Genomic DNA, 15637 nt, shown 5'->3' with positions numbered 1-15637 from the left:
GACTTGCTTCAAAGGCCATATTGACCATTCCCAACTAGAATGGCTCCCACATGCACATGGCAAATTGTCTATTTATTTTATTTTTTACTTTTGTTACAGGTTTGGGCAGCAGGCCATTGCGAAGCTGTCCAAGGGATGGGGAGTAATTGGTTTATTAAGTTTAGTGATTGTCCTGTGGTGCTACTACTAATGTGGTGTGGAGGAGGGGAAGTGAAGAGACACCAATACATGAGGGGATGGGTATGACCTTGTGGCGCGAGTTCCCCACTGTTAATAATGCTGACTGGGAATGTCCGTAGACTAGGATTGCCAGCTAAACATCAGAAAATACATAGTTATATTAATAGATAAGGGGCACACATTGTTATGATGCAAGAAACCCACCTGACAGCAGAGAAGGGGGCTAAACTATGATGAAAATGGCGCGGACAAGTGTATGCGACCTCTTACTCAGCCTTCTCGAATGGGGCTTTGAACTGGATAGGAGCCAGCTCCCCAATTAGAATGCAGAACACAGTGGAGGATCCAGAGGGCAGATTCGTATTGGTACAAGGAAGGCTATTAGGGCGGGAAATTGTATTGGTAGTGTTTATGCCCCGAATCATGATCAACTGCTGTTCTTAGAGAAACTGCATCCCTATCCACCTTGCATGGGGTTGAGGTGCTATTAGGTAGGGACTTTAATTGCATAGCAGATATCAACTTGGACCTCTCCACCTCCCATTACATGGCACAGTAGCCATTAACCTAGTGCAGGGATTTAAGAACTGGCTAACACAGTGGAAATTCAATGACATCTGGAGACTACATCATGGGCAGTCCCAAGACTTCTACTATTCACACTTGTTTAACCTACATACAAGACTGGACTTGTGCATATGCACAGACACGCTAACGAGTTGAATGATACACACAGAATATTAAGGTCGCACCTTCTCTGACCACAATCCCCTTCTTCTCTGCTATCAAAAGTGGGCAAAACCTAGAGCGACGCCGACGTGGCGCCTAGACACAAAATTGTTAACAGATGAATATTTCAGCCAATCCTTAGAGGACAAGGTTGCGGAGTACTTCAGATATAATCAGGGATCCACCACTTCTAGGGCCACAGAATGGGAGGCGTTCAAGGTGGTAATAAGGGGTCACTGTTTAGGTGCCACAGTGGGATTGACAAAAGACTTGCAGAAGGAGATAACCCAACTAGAAATACTGCTTCATGAACAGGGGCTCAACCTCATAACAGATAAAAAAACCACAAACAGAATACACAAGGCGTGAGTATAATGGGACACTCGAGATACTGCAAAAGTAGATATGCCCCAATATCATAATAAAGTGCATGAGGAAGGGGGAAAGGCAAGCAGATTATTGGCTTGGTTAGTCCAACCGGAAAGCAGGGGAATACCAGTAACACAAATTAGGATGGAAAAGGGGGAAAACTATACCTCCCCATTAATATTAATGATGAGTTCCGCACATACTATAAAACATTGTACAAGACCCGCCAATACTACAGGCAAACAAACTGAGTGCTTTTTTGGCTCCATTGCTATTACGAGTTCTGGATCCGGGACTAAAGAGGGAGTTGTGGGAGCGGTAACAGCTCATGAAATACGAGAGGCTATACAAGAGATGGCATCCGGGAGCACGCCGGGATCAGATGGTTTGCCAGCCGAATTTGACCGGCTAATGGCACAGGCATTAACCCCCAAACTAGAGGCACTGTAAGCTGAAATGAGGCAGAACAATTTACTGTTGGCATCCACCAGGGATGCATTGGTGATACCCGTCCCGTAAACAAAAATAGCGGAAGCAATAGTATCCGTGTTTAGACCCCTGTCAATGTTAAACACGGATTCAAAAACCCTGAGAAAGGCCTTGGCAAGACAAATATTACCACACATGATGTCACTTATACATACAGATCGGAGTGGGTTTATACCATCAAGGCCTATATCGGCCAATATCTGGAGGCTTTTTGATGTCCTACATCATCCCTATAGAATCCATCACCCAGAGGCACTGATAATGTCGGTGGACCTGGAGAAGGCATTCGATTCCGTGTGGTGGGATTTTCTGTGCTACAATGATCAAAATCGGCTAGGAGAAAAATGGGTAAAATGGATCAATATTGTACTCTCATCCTACAGCACGGGTCAAGACCGGGGGTGGTGATCTCAAGACCATATGACATCTTTAGGGGCACCACCCAGGGATGCCCACTATCCCCCTTACTGTTTTCCCTTGCTATTGAGCCCCTGACATAACTGTTCAGACAGGTAGGATGGTCACATGGAATGCTACTGAGGGAATCAAGAGCATATCATTTTGCTGTATACCAACAACATTTTGTTATATCTGGGGCAGGGGAGGAATGGTGTGACAAGGGCGGTGGAACTCCTGGTCAAATATGCAGTAATGGCAGGCCTAACGTTAAACAAAAACAAAACGTATGTTTTCCCAGTGATAGAAGGGGCAGAATGCCCAGAGGACCTTCCAGTTGGCTTGAACTGGGTGCCCGCTCTTTTAAAAATCTAGGAACCAGGTGTACCACGAATTAGTAAACATAAAAGAGGGCAATTTAAAACCAGTAATACGATCCTTTGGGATGACTATCTCCTTCTGGCGCTCCTTGCAACTGAACATGATGGCCAGAGTGGGCCAATCTAGGCAATTGTTCCAAACAATTAAGCGCAGGTCCGGGTTTTCAAGCAGAAACAGACAAAGTGGCGCCCAAAATCCTTTTGGTCTTGAGGCAACAGGTAGCTCTTTAGCATATATCCCCCGTTCTTTACAATACACAAATTCACAATTTCACTTCAGCAGAGTGGGGCCCCAGTGCATTGTGACTGCACGCTTTGCAAACAAAGGTAGAAATTGAGACAATACGCCTATTGCATGGTTTAAGCTTCTTTACCAAGCCGAGCAAGCACAATTCAGGAGTACATTCAATTCTTTCAAGTGTTATGTCAGTGAGCACTTGTACGACACGTTGACAAAAGAAAATATAACAGCACAACCCCCCTCCAGATGCATGAAATCTGCTGTTCATGCCCACATCTGGTGCATCTTGCATTTTCCCTCAACCCAAATCTCTTTAATTGTATAGGAGTGTAATACAACTGGTGTAAGTATTTGAAATGTATAATACAGAGACTACACTTAGCGGTCAGGCAACCAGTCATCTCACAGCAGAACTCTCAACCCTCTAGCGTCAATGGGGTCTCAAGCACAGCATTTCACTTTTCAAGAGAACGGGGGTCTGCCAGCCCATTCTCCCTTTGGAAAGAGTTATGAAATCTAGTGATCAGCCCCCTGCACTCCTCCCTGGCCAGAACAACTTGTAATACCTTTAGGGTTTTTGGCTCTGAGGGAAACTCAAGGTACATGGACCGAACCGCCTGGCGCACCCTTGAGAATGTAAAACAAAGCATTGCATTATACGTTTGACCTGCCTGAAAATCAACGAAAAGCTTAAAGAAGACATTTGAGTACATGTTTCCAAGTTTTGTAACCCCAACCATCTGCTGTACCTTCAAGGTCCCCTGTTCCTGGGCTGCAGAATTACCCGTATGCACGGCGATCGGCATAGCAGGGGCATATATATACTCCAGCAGCGCCAAGAAACCAACCCGGTGTACATGCGCTATATAAATTAGCTATAACATAACATAACTCCAGCCGCGCATGTTTGGCAAGATTGTTCCACGCCCAGGCAGTGCATTTGACCGAATTTATTTCCTTCCTGGCGGTGCCCTCTCCACCCAGCAGGACCGTGGCAGTTAGCGGGGTCGAATGTGCAGTGTCCGCCCAAACAGCAGAGTGTGGAAGGCAACGCTGTGGGAAATACCAGTAGTGTGCGAATTGCGCGTGAGCGCACAAATAATACAAACGCAAGTCAGGTGCCTCAGACCCACCTTGATCAAACGGTAGTGCTACAGTGTTCCAACTACACCTTGGCTGCTTTACACCCCACACAAGTGATAGGAGGCAGGACTCTAGTGTTTTAAAAAGTGCCACATGCAGTCATATTGGGATACTGATAAATAGATAAAGAAGCTTAGACAAAATAGTCATTTTTAGGTCGAAGGCCTAAAAGGCTGTGCTTGCGCAGTCTTAGGCCGGAGATTTAATGAGTCTTAGTGGCGCAGAAGGTCCCGCCTCCCTGTCCTGTCTCTCCACCATTGGCTGGCTTCCTAAATCGAGGCCAGCCATTGGAGGAGAGAGCCATCCCTCCAAAGAAGCCCCGTCTTTTTCGGATTTGGGGGGCGTGATTTTTTGCATTCTTTAGCCCTGTGACGTCGTCCGTCACTCAGGACAGCAAACCACGCCCCCAATTCCGAAAAATTTCAAAAGCTTGTGGCCGCCATTTTAGGTCTCCTTAAGATGAGGTAGGCTGCTGTCCTCGTTTACCGCTGTCTTTTTCCCGCCCCCCTCCACCCGCTGTCCGTCTCTGTTTCCGCCCTCCTCCCGCTGATTAGGTCAGCCCGTTCTATTCTTCCCCGCTGTGTCTTTTTCCCGCCCCCCTCCTGCTGTCCGTGTTTGTTCCCGCCCTCCTCCCGCTGATTAGGTCGGCCCGTTCTATTCTTCCCCGCCGTGTCTTTTTCCCGCCCCCCCTCCCGCTGTCCGTCTCTGTTTCCGCCCTCCTCCCGCTTGTAATCTAATCCGCTGTGAATCTCTGCCCCCCCCCCCCATGGCTGACGCCCCGTGCTTGCAATCCCGCGCCCCTTCTCATGACCCCGCTCCCACCCCTACAGATCGGATCCATATGCCTGCCTTCAGCCCGCGTTCGGGAAGGATGGTGCTCGAGGAGCCCTAAACTCTTCCCTCACTCGAACACCACGAGAGACTGCAGAGAACGAGGAACGTGAAGCCAGACACTGCAGCGACCTGAAGGAAGAGTCAAGAGACGACACCCACTGGACGGCAGTGGCTGCACCCTCCCTGGAGAGGACAGACCGCACCGCTCGAGGTAGGGGAGAGACTGCAGAAGCCGTGACTCCTTCACGCCATTGCCAAGGTGAGAGGCTCGCGTGATCCATTCGTGGGGGGGGGATTGGGGGTGGGTGATCTCCTCATTCAGAGCCATCGAGCACCGGATTATGAATGGATTTGGGAGGAAGGACCCCCCATCCCCTTTGCATGCACACCCTGGGGGCAGGGGGGCTGCGCCAACGGCCCGTCTGCAGAGGGACAGCGCTTACTCTGCCCATGGTAAGTAAGGCCTTGTAGCGCTTGTAGTCTGCGCACAGCAACAATGCCTCCTCCCGGGGCGTAATTAGGTGTGTCTGGGACAAATGTCAAGGTAGCCGAGGGCATTAACAGTTCGTTAGGGCCCTGTGTGTACTGCACGAGTGCAGGGCATGCCCGTGCGGCCCACTGTATTTTTGGTACCATGACGGGCCTTCTTCTTGGCGCCTTCCCTGCGCTTCCTTTTGTGTCTGAGTTCAGCTGCAGTGCTGACTCCGTACAGCTTGCCCGCCAGGACCAAGTATTCAGGTTTACACGGGGCGGGTTTGAGTACTCTGGCATCTTTCAAGCCCTCAAAAATCCACCTAAAGCCCTTTTACCCTCCCCCAGTAAAGTTTGCTTGCACCAACTCACACAAAGCGCCTGTCACTCACCCCAAACACACCTAAAGCGCTATCGCTTTCACCAAATCCATGCAAAGCGCCGCGAGGCAATGCGCTTTTACTTAAGGAAACGCACGCGATCATGGCGTGGTTTTGGCTGGGTTATTTTCTCATTTGTGTTTAAAGATGTCCTACTTGAAACTATATGCGTCTCCATGGCTTCCATTCTATTTTATTTTTTAATTTGTCGAAATGTTGTGTTTATTTTGTTTTGTACCATTGAGACAACAGGGGTCTGTAACCGTTCTTATCAAAAACGTCTCCTTGACCTTGGAGAGATGAAAGGCTTACCAGCCCTGCAGACTTTGCGTCTGCGTCCATAAGGCCGTCCTTAACCCACTGAGTTGCCTTGCCGCCTAATCCACTATGGTCCGACTGGCTGCATGCAGGCTGGCCGCTTTATCCTCGTTAAAAAGAATGAGGTGGGCTGTAGGGTTATGGGCGCACATGTGGGATTTATGGGCCGGGCCTGCACGGTATCAACCCGAGAGGAGGAGGCTGGGCACAAAAACGAAGACAGGAAATGATTGTAGGGTTTTAGCCTGGGTCGACACGTGTGAATCGGGGTCCCCATAAAAGCTGGGTAACAGACGAGGCGGGGTCTAGCGGAGCTTGAGAGCAGCAGTTTGTAGTGATAGGAGAGGGGGTGCAGTGTGCCTCTATGGGGATGGGAAACAAAAAGCATATTTTTTTGTAGTCCATGTTGCATAAAGCAATTTGAATTTGAACCAGAGAATCGAGGAAACCAATTGCGACACTATTGCAAAAATGTTTTATAAAAATGTAGGATGTAACTCTTGCTTAGAAATTGTGAGCTTGTTGTAGATTTAATTAAAACACGTTCTAGAATAATAGCCTTTCCACAAAAAAAAAACGCAGTTTCCTCTTATGTTTTCAGTCTGAGAGAGCGCAAAGTGATTATGCCCCAAACTCGGCCGCATGGTCCCCGGTCATTCACCTCATCATTGTGGTAAATGGCCATTAAGAAGCAGAAATAGTGCCCCCGGGGTGGTTACATGAAGTGGGTTTGCCCACTTCGTGCATGGTTCAAAGTCTTATGGAATGTCACTTTTACCTACTGACCGTGCCACTGGAATTATGCGTCACGGGAGGAACATATTGTGCAGCAAGTGCCTAAACTATTTGGTCAACAGGAGGATTATGCTGCTTAATGTGGCACATTTTGTGTTAGAATCGATTCATTCTCTGTTCTGCTGTTTTCTTGCATGTTAACCCTGTCTGAACTCGTTCAGCATCTGTAGTATCAGTTTTACACCCAAATGCAGCACTAAGCAAAGGTTTCCCCGCCAACTTTTGGCTAGAGAGTTCCTTGTGCAGCAACAGCTGTTGTCACATTTTTAGTAAATGTTGGTCCGTTTGAGCGTTTTTGTTAAAATCTATGCAGTGGGTGATGTATTTTGTGGTAAATGCGAAAATCCATAATTATGCGGAAAATATCGAGCCCTAAAATGATTGCCGCCTTGTAATCTTCAGTTCTCAGAGCCCAGGTCTCCCTCCTCACAACTCTTGCTCCACAGCCTTCACTCGAGCTGGAGTGCAGTGCAGCAGCCGGCACATACCTTGAGGGTCTGCAATGTGGCACAGCAGCCAGCACGACCCCAGCGTCTGTAGTATGACGCAGGAGCTGACACACAGGATTAGCACAGAGGGCAGGCCTGTGGGTCTGTAGTATGACGCAGGCACACACTGGTAAGCACAGAGAGCAGGTCTGTATGTTTGTGGTGTGGTGCAGCTGCATGCACAGGCGGCAGGCCCGAGGGTCTGGTGTTGTTCACCAGCAGGTACACACGGGTAGACGCAGAGGGCAGGCAGGCCTGTGGGTCTGTAGTATGACGCAGGGTCTGTAGTGATTCAGGAGCAGGCTCTCACTGGTAGGCGCAGACGGCCATGCCCGCTGGTCTGGATGTGGCACAGCAGCAGGCACACACGTGGCCTCCTCGTATCTGGGCAGTGTCATTGCGGGGTGAGGTCATGTCGCGGAAACGGGTACCCGCCCCGCCCCCTCCGCATCGGATGAACGACCACCAAACAGTGTACACACATGCCTGTACTTCCCCTGGCCCACATAGCGCCTCTCTGATGAATTCACCTCCACCGGCCCCAAACTGCCCCGCCTCCTTTCGAGTGTGATTTTTTATTTAAGTCCTTTCCTCGTGGGAGGCAGAAATGACCCAAAATGTATCACTGAAAGGAACGCAAATAAAGTGACTGAAAAACACACTGCATTTGTCATTAATGGTTGCAAATGTTCTTTTCAATAACAAGCTGCGAGTCGACTCCCTGTGTCCATGCATGTGCTTCAGAGAGCTGTCTCGGTGTTGTACGTCGCAGGCAGTGGTGCAGGAGCAAGGTGATGGGGTCTCGGTGTATAGGGGCACACAACAGTAAGATCAGCTAATGAGCGCTGTGGAATGGGTTGTGAGTAACTTGTCCATGCACGCGCTGGAGGGAGATGCCTGTGTTCTGTACGTGACACAGGCAGGGGAGCAGGAGTAAAGTGTTGGGGTCTCGTGTATAGAAGGGACACAGCGGTATTGTCAGGTTATGAGACAGGAGGTGGCCGGGAGGCTCGGGAGTGTGAACCCGGACTCTAATCCAAAATGCCATGGTTTGTGTGGGGCTCTATGTGAGTGTGTGTGGCTCTCTGTGTGTGGGTGGCTCTGTGTCCACGAATACTCTCTACTACTCTCTAATGCTCACCTATTGCCATTGCAAATGACAATACCATTTATTTATGTTTAAAAAAAATATATATGAAAAAAAATGTCATGAGCAATGCCAATAGCTCTACCTTTAATAATGCCGAGACCATTGCATTGTAAATGCTTGTTACAACTGCTCTTCTGTCTGCAAGTGAGAGGGGCATACGGATCCAGCGAGCAACTTGCTCTGTGATTTTAATAATGGCACGCCCAAAGTTCATGGTCAGAACCACGTCCGGGTCCCTATGTTTCAATATTCCCAAGTACTTCACCGGGTCGGTTGACTAGAAAAGTGGGAAATATAGCGTAGTCTCCCGAGTACCATCAGTCAACGGGAATACCGTGGACTTCACCCAGTTGATTCCCAGACCCGAGTACCTCTCAAATACCACATATTCACGCAGCAGGGCCGGGAGATGCGCGGCTGCCTCATGAACGTACATCATATTGTCCGCGTACAAAAAACAGCAAGTGGTCGCTGTCAAAACCTTAGAGCAGCATCAGCGTGTTTTTTTCAGATTTTGCAGGCCAAGGGTTAAACCGCCAAAGAAAAAAACATCGGGGATAAGAGTCATCCCTGTCTAGAGCCTCTCCTAATTGGAAAGGCTTCTGAAATCCACCCATTAACCAGCAGTCAGGCCACTGGCTCAGCATACAACAATCGCACCCATTTCAGAAAGAATAGCTGCATGCCCGTTCTTTGCAAAACTGTAAACATATACCTCCATTCTAATGAATCAAAGGCTTTAGCTGCATCTTGCAGCACTGCAACTGCCTGAAAGTCCGAATCCAAATAGTGTAAGACTGCGAAGATGGTTCGAAAATTGTGTACAGTTGATCGCTTAGGGACAAATCCCGACTGATCCGGGAGGATCAGCTTTGGGACTAGTGGCTGCAATCTATTCACAATTATTTTTGCCAAAATCTTAGTGTCAATGTTAATTAAGAACAAGGGCCTATATGACTCACATTTAGTCGCCTCCTTCTCAGGCTTTAACAGTGGGACAATAAGCGCCTTGATCAGAGAGGGAGGCAGCATGCCAGTCTCATATGCTACAGCATATACATTCAACAATCTGAGTGCCAGCTCCTCAATATAGGCCTTATACGAGTCCCATGCTCTCCACACCACTGGAGTCAAGCTATCCTGGCTGAAGACGGCTGACAGCCAAAAACCGGTCCTAGGATGCTTGATTCCGGTCCAGGAAAGACATGGCTTGGCAGTTCGGGCTGGAATGTTCCCATGAGGCACAGAGTCAAGGCTGATTTGCAAATGGCCATGTCTGAACTGGGGTGGTGTGGAGTGCAAAAAAACGATGGATTTATGCCCAGATCTCTGTACTGGGGTGAATGTATGACATTGTTCTGCATTCTGTCCATCAACTGTTGTTTTTGCATTTGTCACCCCGAGTGGGATGGGTATGTTCAGACGTGAGTCCCATGCTCTCCACACCACTGGAGTCAAGCTATCCTGGCTGAAGACGGCTGATAGCCAGAAACCGGTCCTAGGATGCTTGATAGCGGTCCAGGAAAGACATGGCTTGGCAGTTCGGGCCAGACTGTTCCCATGAGGCACAGGGTCAAGGCTGATTTGCATATGGCCATGTCTGAACTGGGGTGGTGTGGAGTGTAAAAAAAACGATGGATTTAGGCCCAGATCTCTGTACTGGGGTGAATGTATGACATTGTTCTGCATTCTGTCCATCAACTGTTGTTTTTGCATTTGTCACCCCGAGTGGGATGGGTATGTTCAGACGTGAGTCCCATGCTCTCCACACCACTGGAGTCAAGCTATCCTGGCTGAAGACGGCTGATAGCCAGAAACCGGTCCTAGGATGCTTGATAGCGGTCCAGGAAAGACATGGCTTGGCAGTTCGGGCCAGACTGTTCCCATGAGGCACAGGGTCAAGGCTGATTTGCATATGGCCATGTCTGAACTGGGGTGGTGTGGAGTGTAAAAAAAACGATGGATTTAGGCACAGATCTCTGTACTGGGGTGAATGTATGACATTGTTCTGCATTCTGTCCATCAACTGTTGTTTTTGCATTTGTCACCCCGAGTGGGATGGGTATGCTCAGACGTGAGTCCCATGCTCTCCACACCACTGGTGTCAAGCTATCCTGGCTGAAGGCGGCTGATAGCCAGAAACCTGTCCTAGGATGCTTGATTCCGGTCCAGGAAAGACATGGCTTGGCAGTTCGGGCTGGACTGTTCCCATGAGGCACAGGGTTAAGGCTGATTTGCATAAGGCCATGTCTGAACTAGGGTGGTGTGGAGTGGAGTGCAAAAAAACGATGGATTTAGGCCCAGAGCTCTGTACTGGGGTGAATGTATGACATTGTTCTGCATTCTGTCCATCAACTGTTGTTTTTGCAAATCTCACTAGGCAGCCCATCAAGGACTGAGGCTTTGCACGTGGGGAGATATATGATAGCTTTCTTCACATCTTCCACATCGAAAGGCTGCATCAGATACATTCAGTCGCCTACTTTTCAGGCTTTAACCGTCTGACAATAAGCACCTCTTTCAGAGAGGGAGGCAGCATACCCATCTCATATGCTTTAGCATATACATCCAACAATCTTGGGACCAGCTCCTCAATATAGGCCTTATAAAACTCACTAGGTAGCCCATCAAGGCCTGAGGCTTTGCACGTGGGGAGGGACATTATAGCTTCCTTCACGTCGTCCACATCGAAAGGCTGCATCAGATATTCTCTCTGGCCCTCAGAAAGCCACCCAAGAGCAATGTTCTCCTGATAACTGAAGGTCTCTGGCTCACCAACTAAGGGTCTATCCCCATACAGTTCAGAGTAAAAATCTATGAGTAACTTACTAATGTCCAATGTAGAGAGTTGCGCAACAGCATCCCCATCTAGCATCTCAACAGTATGTTCCTGACCCCTCGGCATTGTAATCTTTTGAGCTAGTGAGCAACTTAGCCTACCACCCTGCCCATAATAGAGTGCTTTACACTGTCTAGATGTTTGCAGGATCTCTTGATCGGCTCTTTGGTTATGTTCTGAAATCAGGTCCCTGATTTTGGCAAGTGTCGCTGGTGCGGGATTCACCTCATATTCCCGCTCCAGCACGGTGATCTGCGCTGCTAAATCACGGATTCTGTGTCGAAGATCTTTCAGCCCTCCCCCTGCATGGTCACTTTGAAAGCCTCCCAGAGTATTCCTACATTATCGACTGATCTCTCATTTTCTACAAAAACTTTCCTAATGGCGTTCCCTATTGTGTCACGGAAGACTGAGTACGGCAAGGAGGACTGCTGTAGCCTCCACTGAAACTGGGGCCTGGCACACCCGGGGACACACAGCTCCAACATCACAAGGGAGTCATCTGAAAGTGTTTTTGCCAAGCGGCTAATTGTGACCATCCAGGGGCATGCCTACTCGGAAGCCAGCCAGCAGTCCAGCCTGGACAATGTCCCATGCACTGTGGAGACAAATGTGCTCTCCCTGGCTGTGCGGTTTCAGAGTCTCCATATACCTCTAAGACCATCAGCTTCCATTAGCTCTGACAATACCTGTGAAGCCTGCTTCCCACAACCCACTGCACCCCGTGAACGGTCTAGGCTAGTATCTATGCATATGTTGAAGTCGCCGCCCCAAAGCACAACTGTGGGAAGGAACAGAGAAATATATTTCATACATCATTGAAAAAGGCAGGATCTTCAAAATGTGGTCCATATTCTTCCCAAAGACTATGGCCACTCTGCCCTGATCGTCCACCTCAGACCTAATCATAGTAAATGGTGTGCCTTTCTTAACTAAGATCATCACACCTCTAGAGTAAGAGGAATACAATGCAGCCACCCCAGACCATTGAGCCCCCGCGTTGTTCTCAGTATATTTAGTACGATACGTTTCCTGCAGGAAAGCGATCTGCACATCCAGCCTATCTAAGTAGGCTAATACAGAACACCTTTTTTGGGGGTTATTAAACCCACGCACATTCCAAGTTACAAGCTTTACAGTACTACCCAGACATGCAAAATGACATTTCAACAGTAGCTAATTCCCACCCATTCCACAGACGGAAATTGTATTTTTCTAAAGGCTGCACCCACACTGTCTCCCACCTGCTGTTGCCCCCCGCCCCTCCATCCCCCCACCCACTACAGCACCCCCAATTTTCTAGAGACATTCCCATGAAACAAAAGCGATCCCCCCCTACACCCCCATAAACATAGTATTACAGGAACCAAACTGGGCACACCCATCAGGAAATGCTAGAGTGCAATTTACCTCACAGCAGTCCTGGAGGTGGCTGATCTGTCCCATCCTGGAGGTATATTATCTCTGTCATATTTCCAGGACTACTGAGCAATAATAAAATGAACAGGTAATTGAACAGGTGCATCCCTCAAACACTGAATTCACAGTTTAGATATATCCATACAAGGAGTACCGCGCCTCTCACTTCGTGCACAGCTCACTGCGAGATTTACTGTTCCTCGTCTTCAGAATCATTAGAGGTTTCTCACCTGCGCTTTTTCAAGGTTTTGGCGTACTCTAGTGCAGCTTTTGGGTTGGTGAAGATCTTGGAGGCACCCTCTGGGCCAATTCTAAGCTGAGCCAGATACAGCATGGCGTAAGGAATGCCCTCTGTCATCAGCAGACTTTTAACTGGTACAAATTTTCTCCTGGCTGCCTGCACCGCTGTCGTAAAGTCCTGGAACAAGGCCAGTGCGTTTCCTTGATTGCAGGACCCTTCGCAGAATTGAGTCCCGATCCATGTAGTTTAATAACCAAGCTATGATGGGGCGTGGCATTGAACCAGGGATCAGAAGAGAAGCTAGCGAGCTATGTGCACGCTGCACTTTTAGCTTTTCAGATACATTGTCAACCCCAAATAGGTCCTTAATCATTGCATCCACAAAGATGATCATTTTGCCAGTGTTGGTTGATTCTGGCAGCCCAGTAATTCCTAGGTTGTTTCTTCTGGACCTCGCCTCCAAATCTTCATTCTTCGCCTGTATGATCGCCAACTCCTTCTCCATATTCAAGGATTTACTTGAACCGTATGCAGTTCATCGTCAGCTGTGGAGATCCTCTGTTCCACATCACCACTGTTTGGTTATTGTTTTTCCAGCTTCGCAGTCATATGGTCCTTTCGAGATTCAGGGCGTCAATCTTGCCATCGATTGATTGGAGGCTTCGATGCATTGCCAAAAGTGTAGTTTCCAGGGAGGGGGCGGCTACTGCTGGGGCATCCGCCTTCGAGTCCGATGCGTGTTTTGACTGCGTCCTGCCCGGCTTTCGCATCTCGAACGTGAGACGGGATTGCGACTTGTCAGTTTTCCCCATTTCTGTTGGCTCTTTTATATCCCGGGCTGACTGCATTCACCCTTGCTCAGTCTGCCGGTCCCCCTCCACTCGCTATTGGATAAAGTGCAGACAGCACCTCCTCGGAAGCACCTCAGCTCAGGCGCGATCTTGCCACATAGCTCCTCGTGCGCAATCCTCTGTTAACAGCTATAGTCCACCTCCTTGAGAGACCCGGTATCAGGGCAACTGGGCCCAGCTATCCATAGCTTCCACCCAGCTACCATAGATTGTGACCTGCTCACCTGGCTTGCCAGCACTGGTCACTTTCTCCAGCTTCCACTGCAGTTGTCTAGCACCAGATTTATTGTACACTCTGCTCCGCTGCAGCCTCTGTGTTGCCAATAGTAGATTGCGCCCTTATGTCCTCAGTGTCCTCTCAAAGTTTAGCACAGTATGCTCCCTCAACAAGCTTTTTGTTTTGTGTATCTTGCGCAGTCGTAGCAGTCCACAAGGACAATCAGGATCATAGGACTCACTAGCATGCACAGGCCGCAAGTATGTCCCAGCCCTCCCGGCCCCAAGCGAGACAGCCGAACCATCACATCAAGAGCACTACGCGGAATCAGACGCGGCGGCACACACAGAACACACCGGATTCGGTTGTGTTTAATAGAAGAGGGTCGTACCCGACCATGAACACATAAGAATATCGCTTCTCACTGAGAGACACTGATCTCTTTCACGCTCGAACGTACTGGAACTTGATTTATTTCGTGGACTACTAATCTCGCGATGGTGCTATAAAAAGGAATACTTACAGAAACCGGGGACGACAGTTATCACTGAGACAACCTTCTCTTCCTCTATTTTCAACGGTCAAGGGCCCGGCTGGGTCGGAAGTATCACCAGCAGAGCGACCTATTGACACATTACAGCCACATATAGCCCTGAGGATTCGCAATAGCGATGAAACACGTGTCGGCTGGCTGTTTTATCTAATAAAGGACTCCACCGGACTACTTACCCACTGGAGATTCTACATCCTTCTGTCGCTTTATGCATTATTTGTGTGTTTGAATGTCATTGAACATTGCTTTATCCTAGAGTGCATTGGGTACACTTGTAATTAGAGACAGCCGAACCAGACCACCGCTCCCGCTCCTCGCTGCAGCTCATACCTGCCAGACTGATATTATTCTCCGCAGGGCGTATTGCTATGCTGGCCTTTTCCCGCCACCCGCCACCCCCAGCAGTGACACCACAAATTCCGCGGGGCAGGCCCGATCCACCTAACTATCAGGATAGGCCCCGCCGCTCTAATATGGGCAGGCCTTCGCACAGTTGGAATCGGCGCCGGGCAGCGAGTCGGGACCCGATCTCCCTCTTACTGTGATCAAGTCCTGCAGGCACAGCAGGCACCTCACCTCTCACACGCCCACACTTGATAGATTAAGTCCGCAGCTGTTCATTGGGGTGAGCTCAATTCACCACAGACGTCCATGGCCGCCATGTTGTTTTTCCAGCCTGACAGATTCACAGCAGAATTTCTGCAGATAAGCACCGTTATTTGACTGTTGAGTCCTAAGTTGTTGACCCCCCGCTACCTCCGTGAGAAGCATTTGGCTGCTCACCCTCGCCACCCAAGCAGTCAAGTGTGAAAGGGATATACGGGCCTATTTTGTAGAGCAATTAGTAAGAAAAATCCCAGGACATCAGTGGCAAACAACTGCAATCACCACGGTAGCTCCAGTCTGCCTTATGCCCCCTGAATAGGGTCTGACACCTCTTACCTGAAAATTATTGTACATGTCGTTTTCCTTTGGCTGATTCAAAAATAGCCTAATCTAAGTAGGAGTGTATATCTATTTGAAAAATCATTTCTGGATGAGGATGGTGTTGAGAGTAATTCTGCTCAGCTTTAACCCATTGAGGATCATTGCTGCTTCAACCTGCTCTCATGCTGCACACTCCCACTTCTGCCTTTATGTAGTGTTTCATTGAC

At 48.8% G+C, this 15637-nt stretch overlaps 1 protein-coding gene across 2 annotated transcripts in view; it reads right to left on the bottom strand.

Moving 5' to 3' along the window:
• The window catches only part of LOC147705893 (uncharacterized), a 383606-nt gene that overhangs the window by 209483 nt on the left and 158486 nt on the right, over nt 1-15637 (bottom strand). The gene's annotated exons all lie outside the window — the stretch shown is intronic.

Source organism: Lissotriton vulgaris, chromosome 7 (assembly GCF_964263255.1).
Source record: "Lissotriton vulgaris chromosome 7, aLisVul1.2, whole genome shotgun sequence".
NCBI lineage: Eukaryota > Metazoa > Chordata > Amphibia > Caudata > Salamandridae > Lissotriton > Lissotriton vulgaris.
The sequence above is the reverse complement of the archived record's forward strand: the minus strand, read 5'-3'. Positions and strand labels throughout refer to the sequence as shown.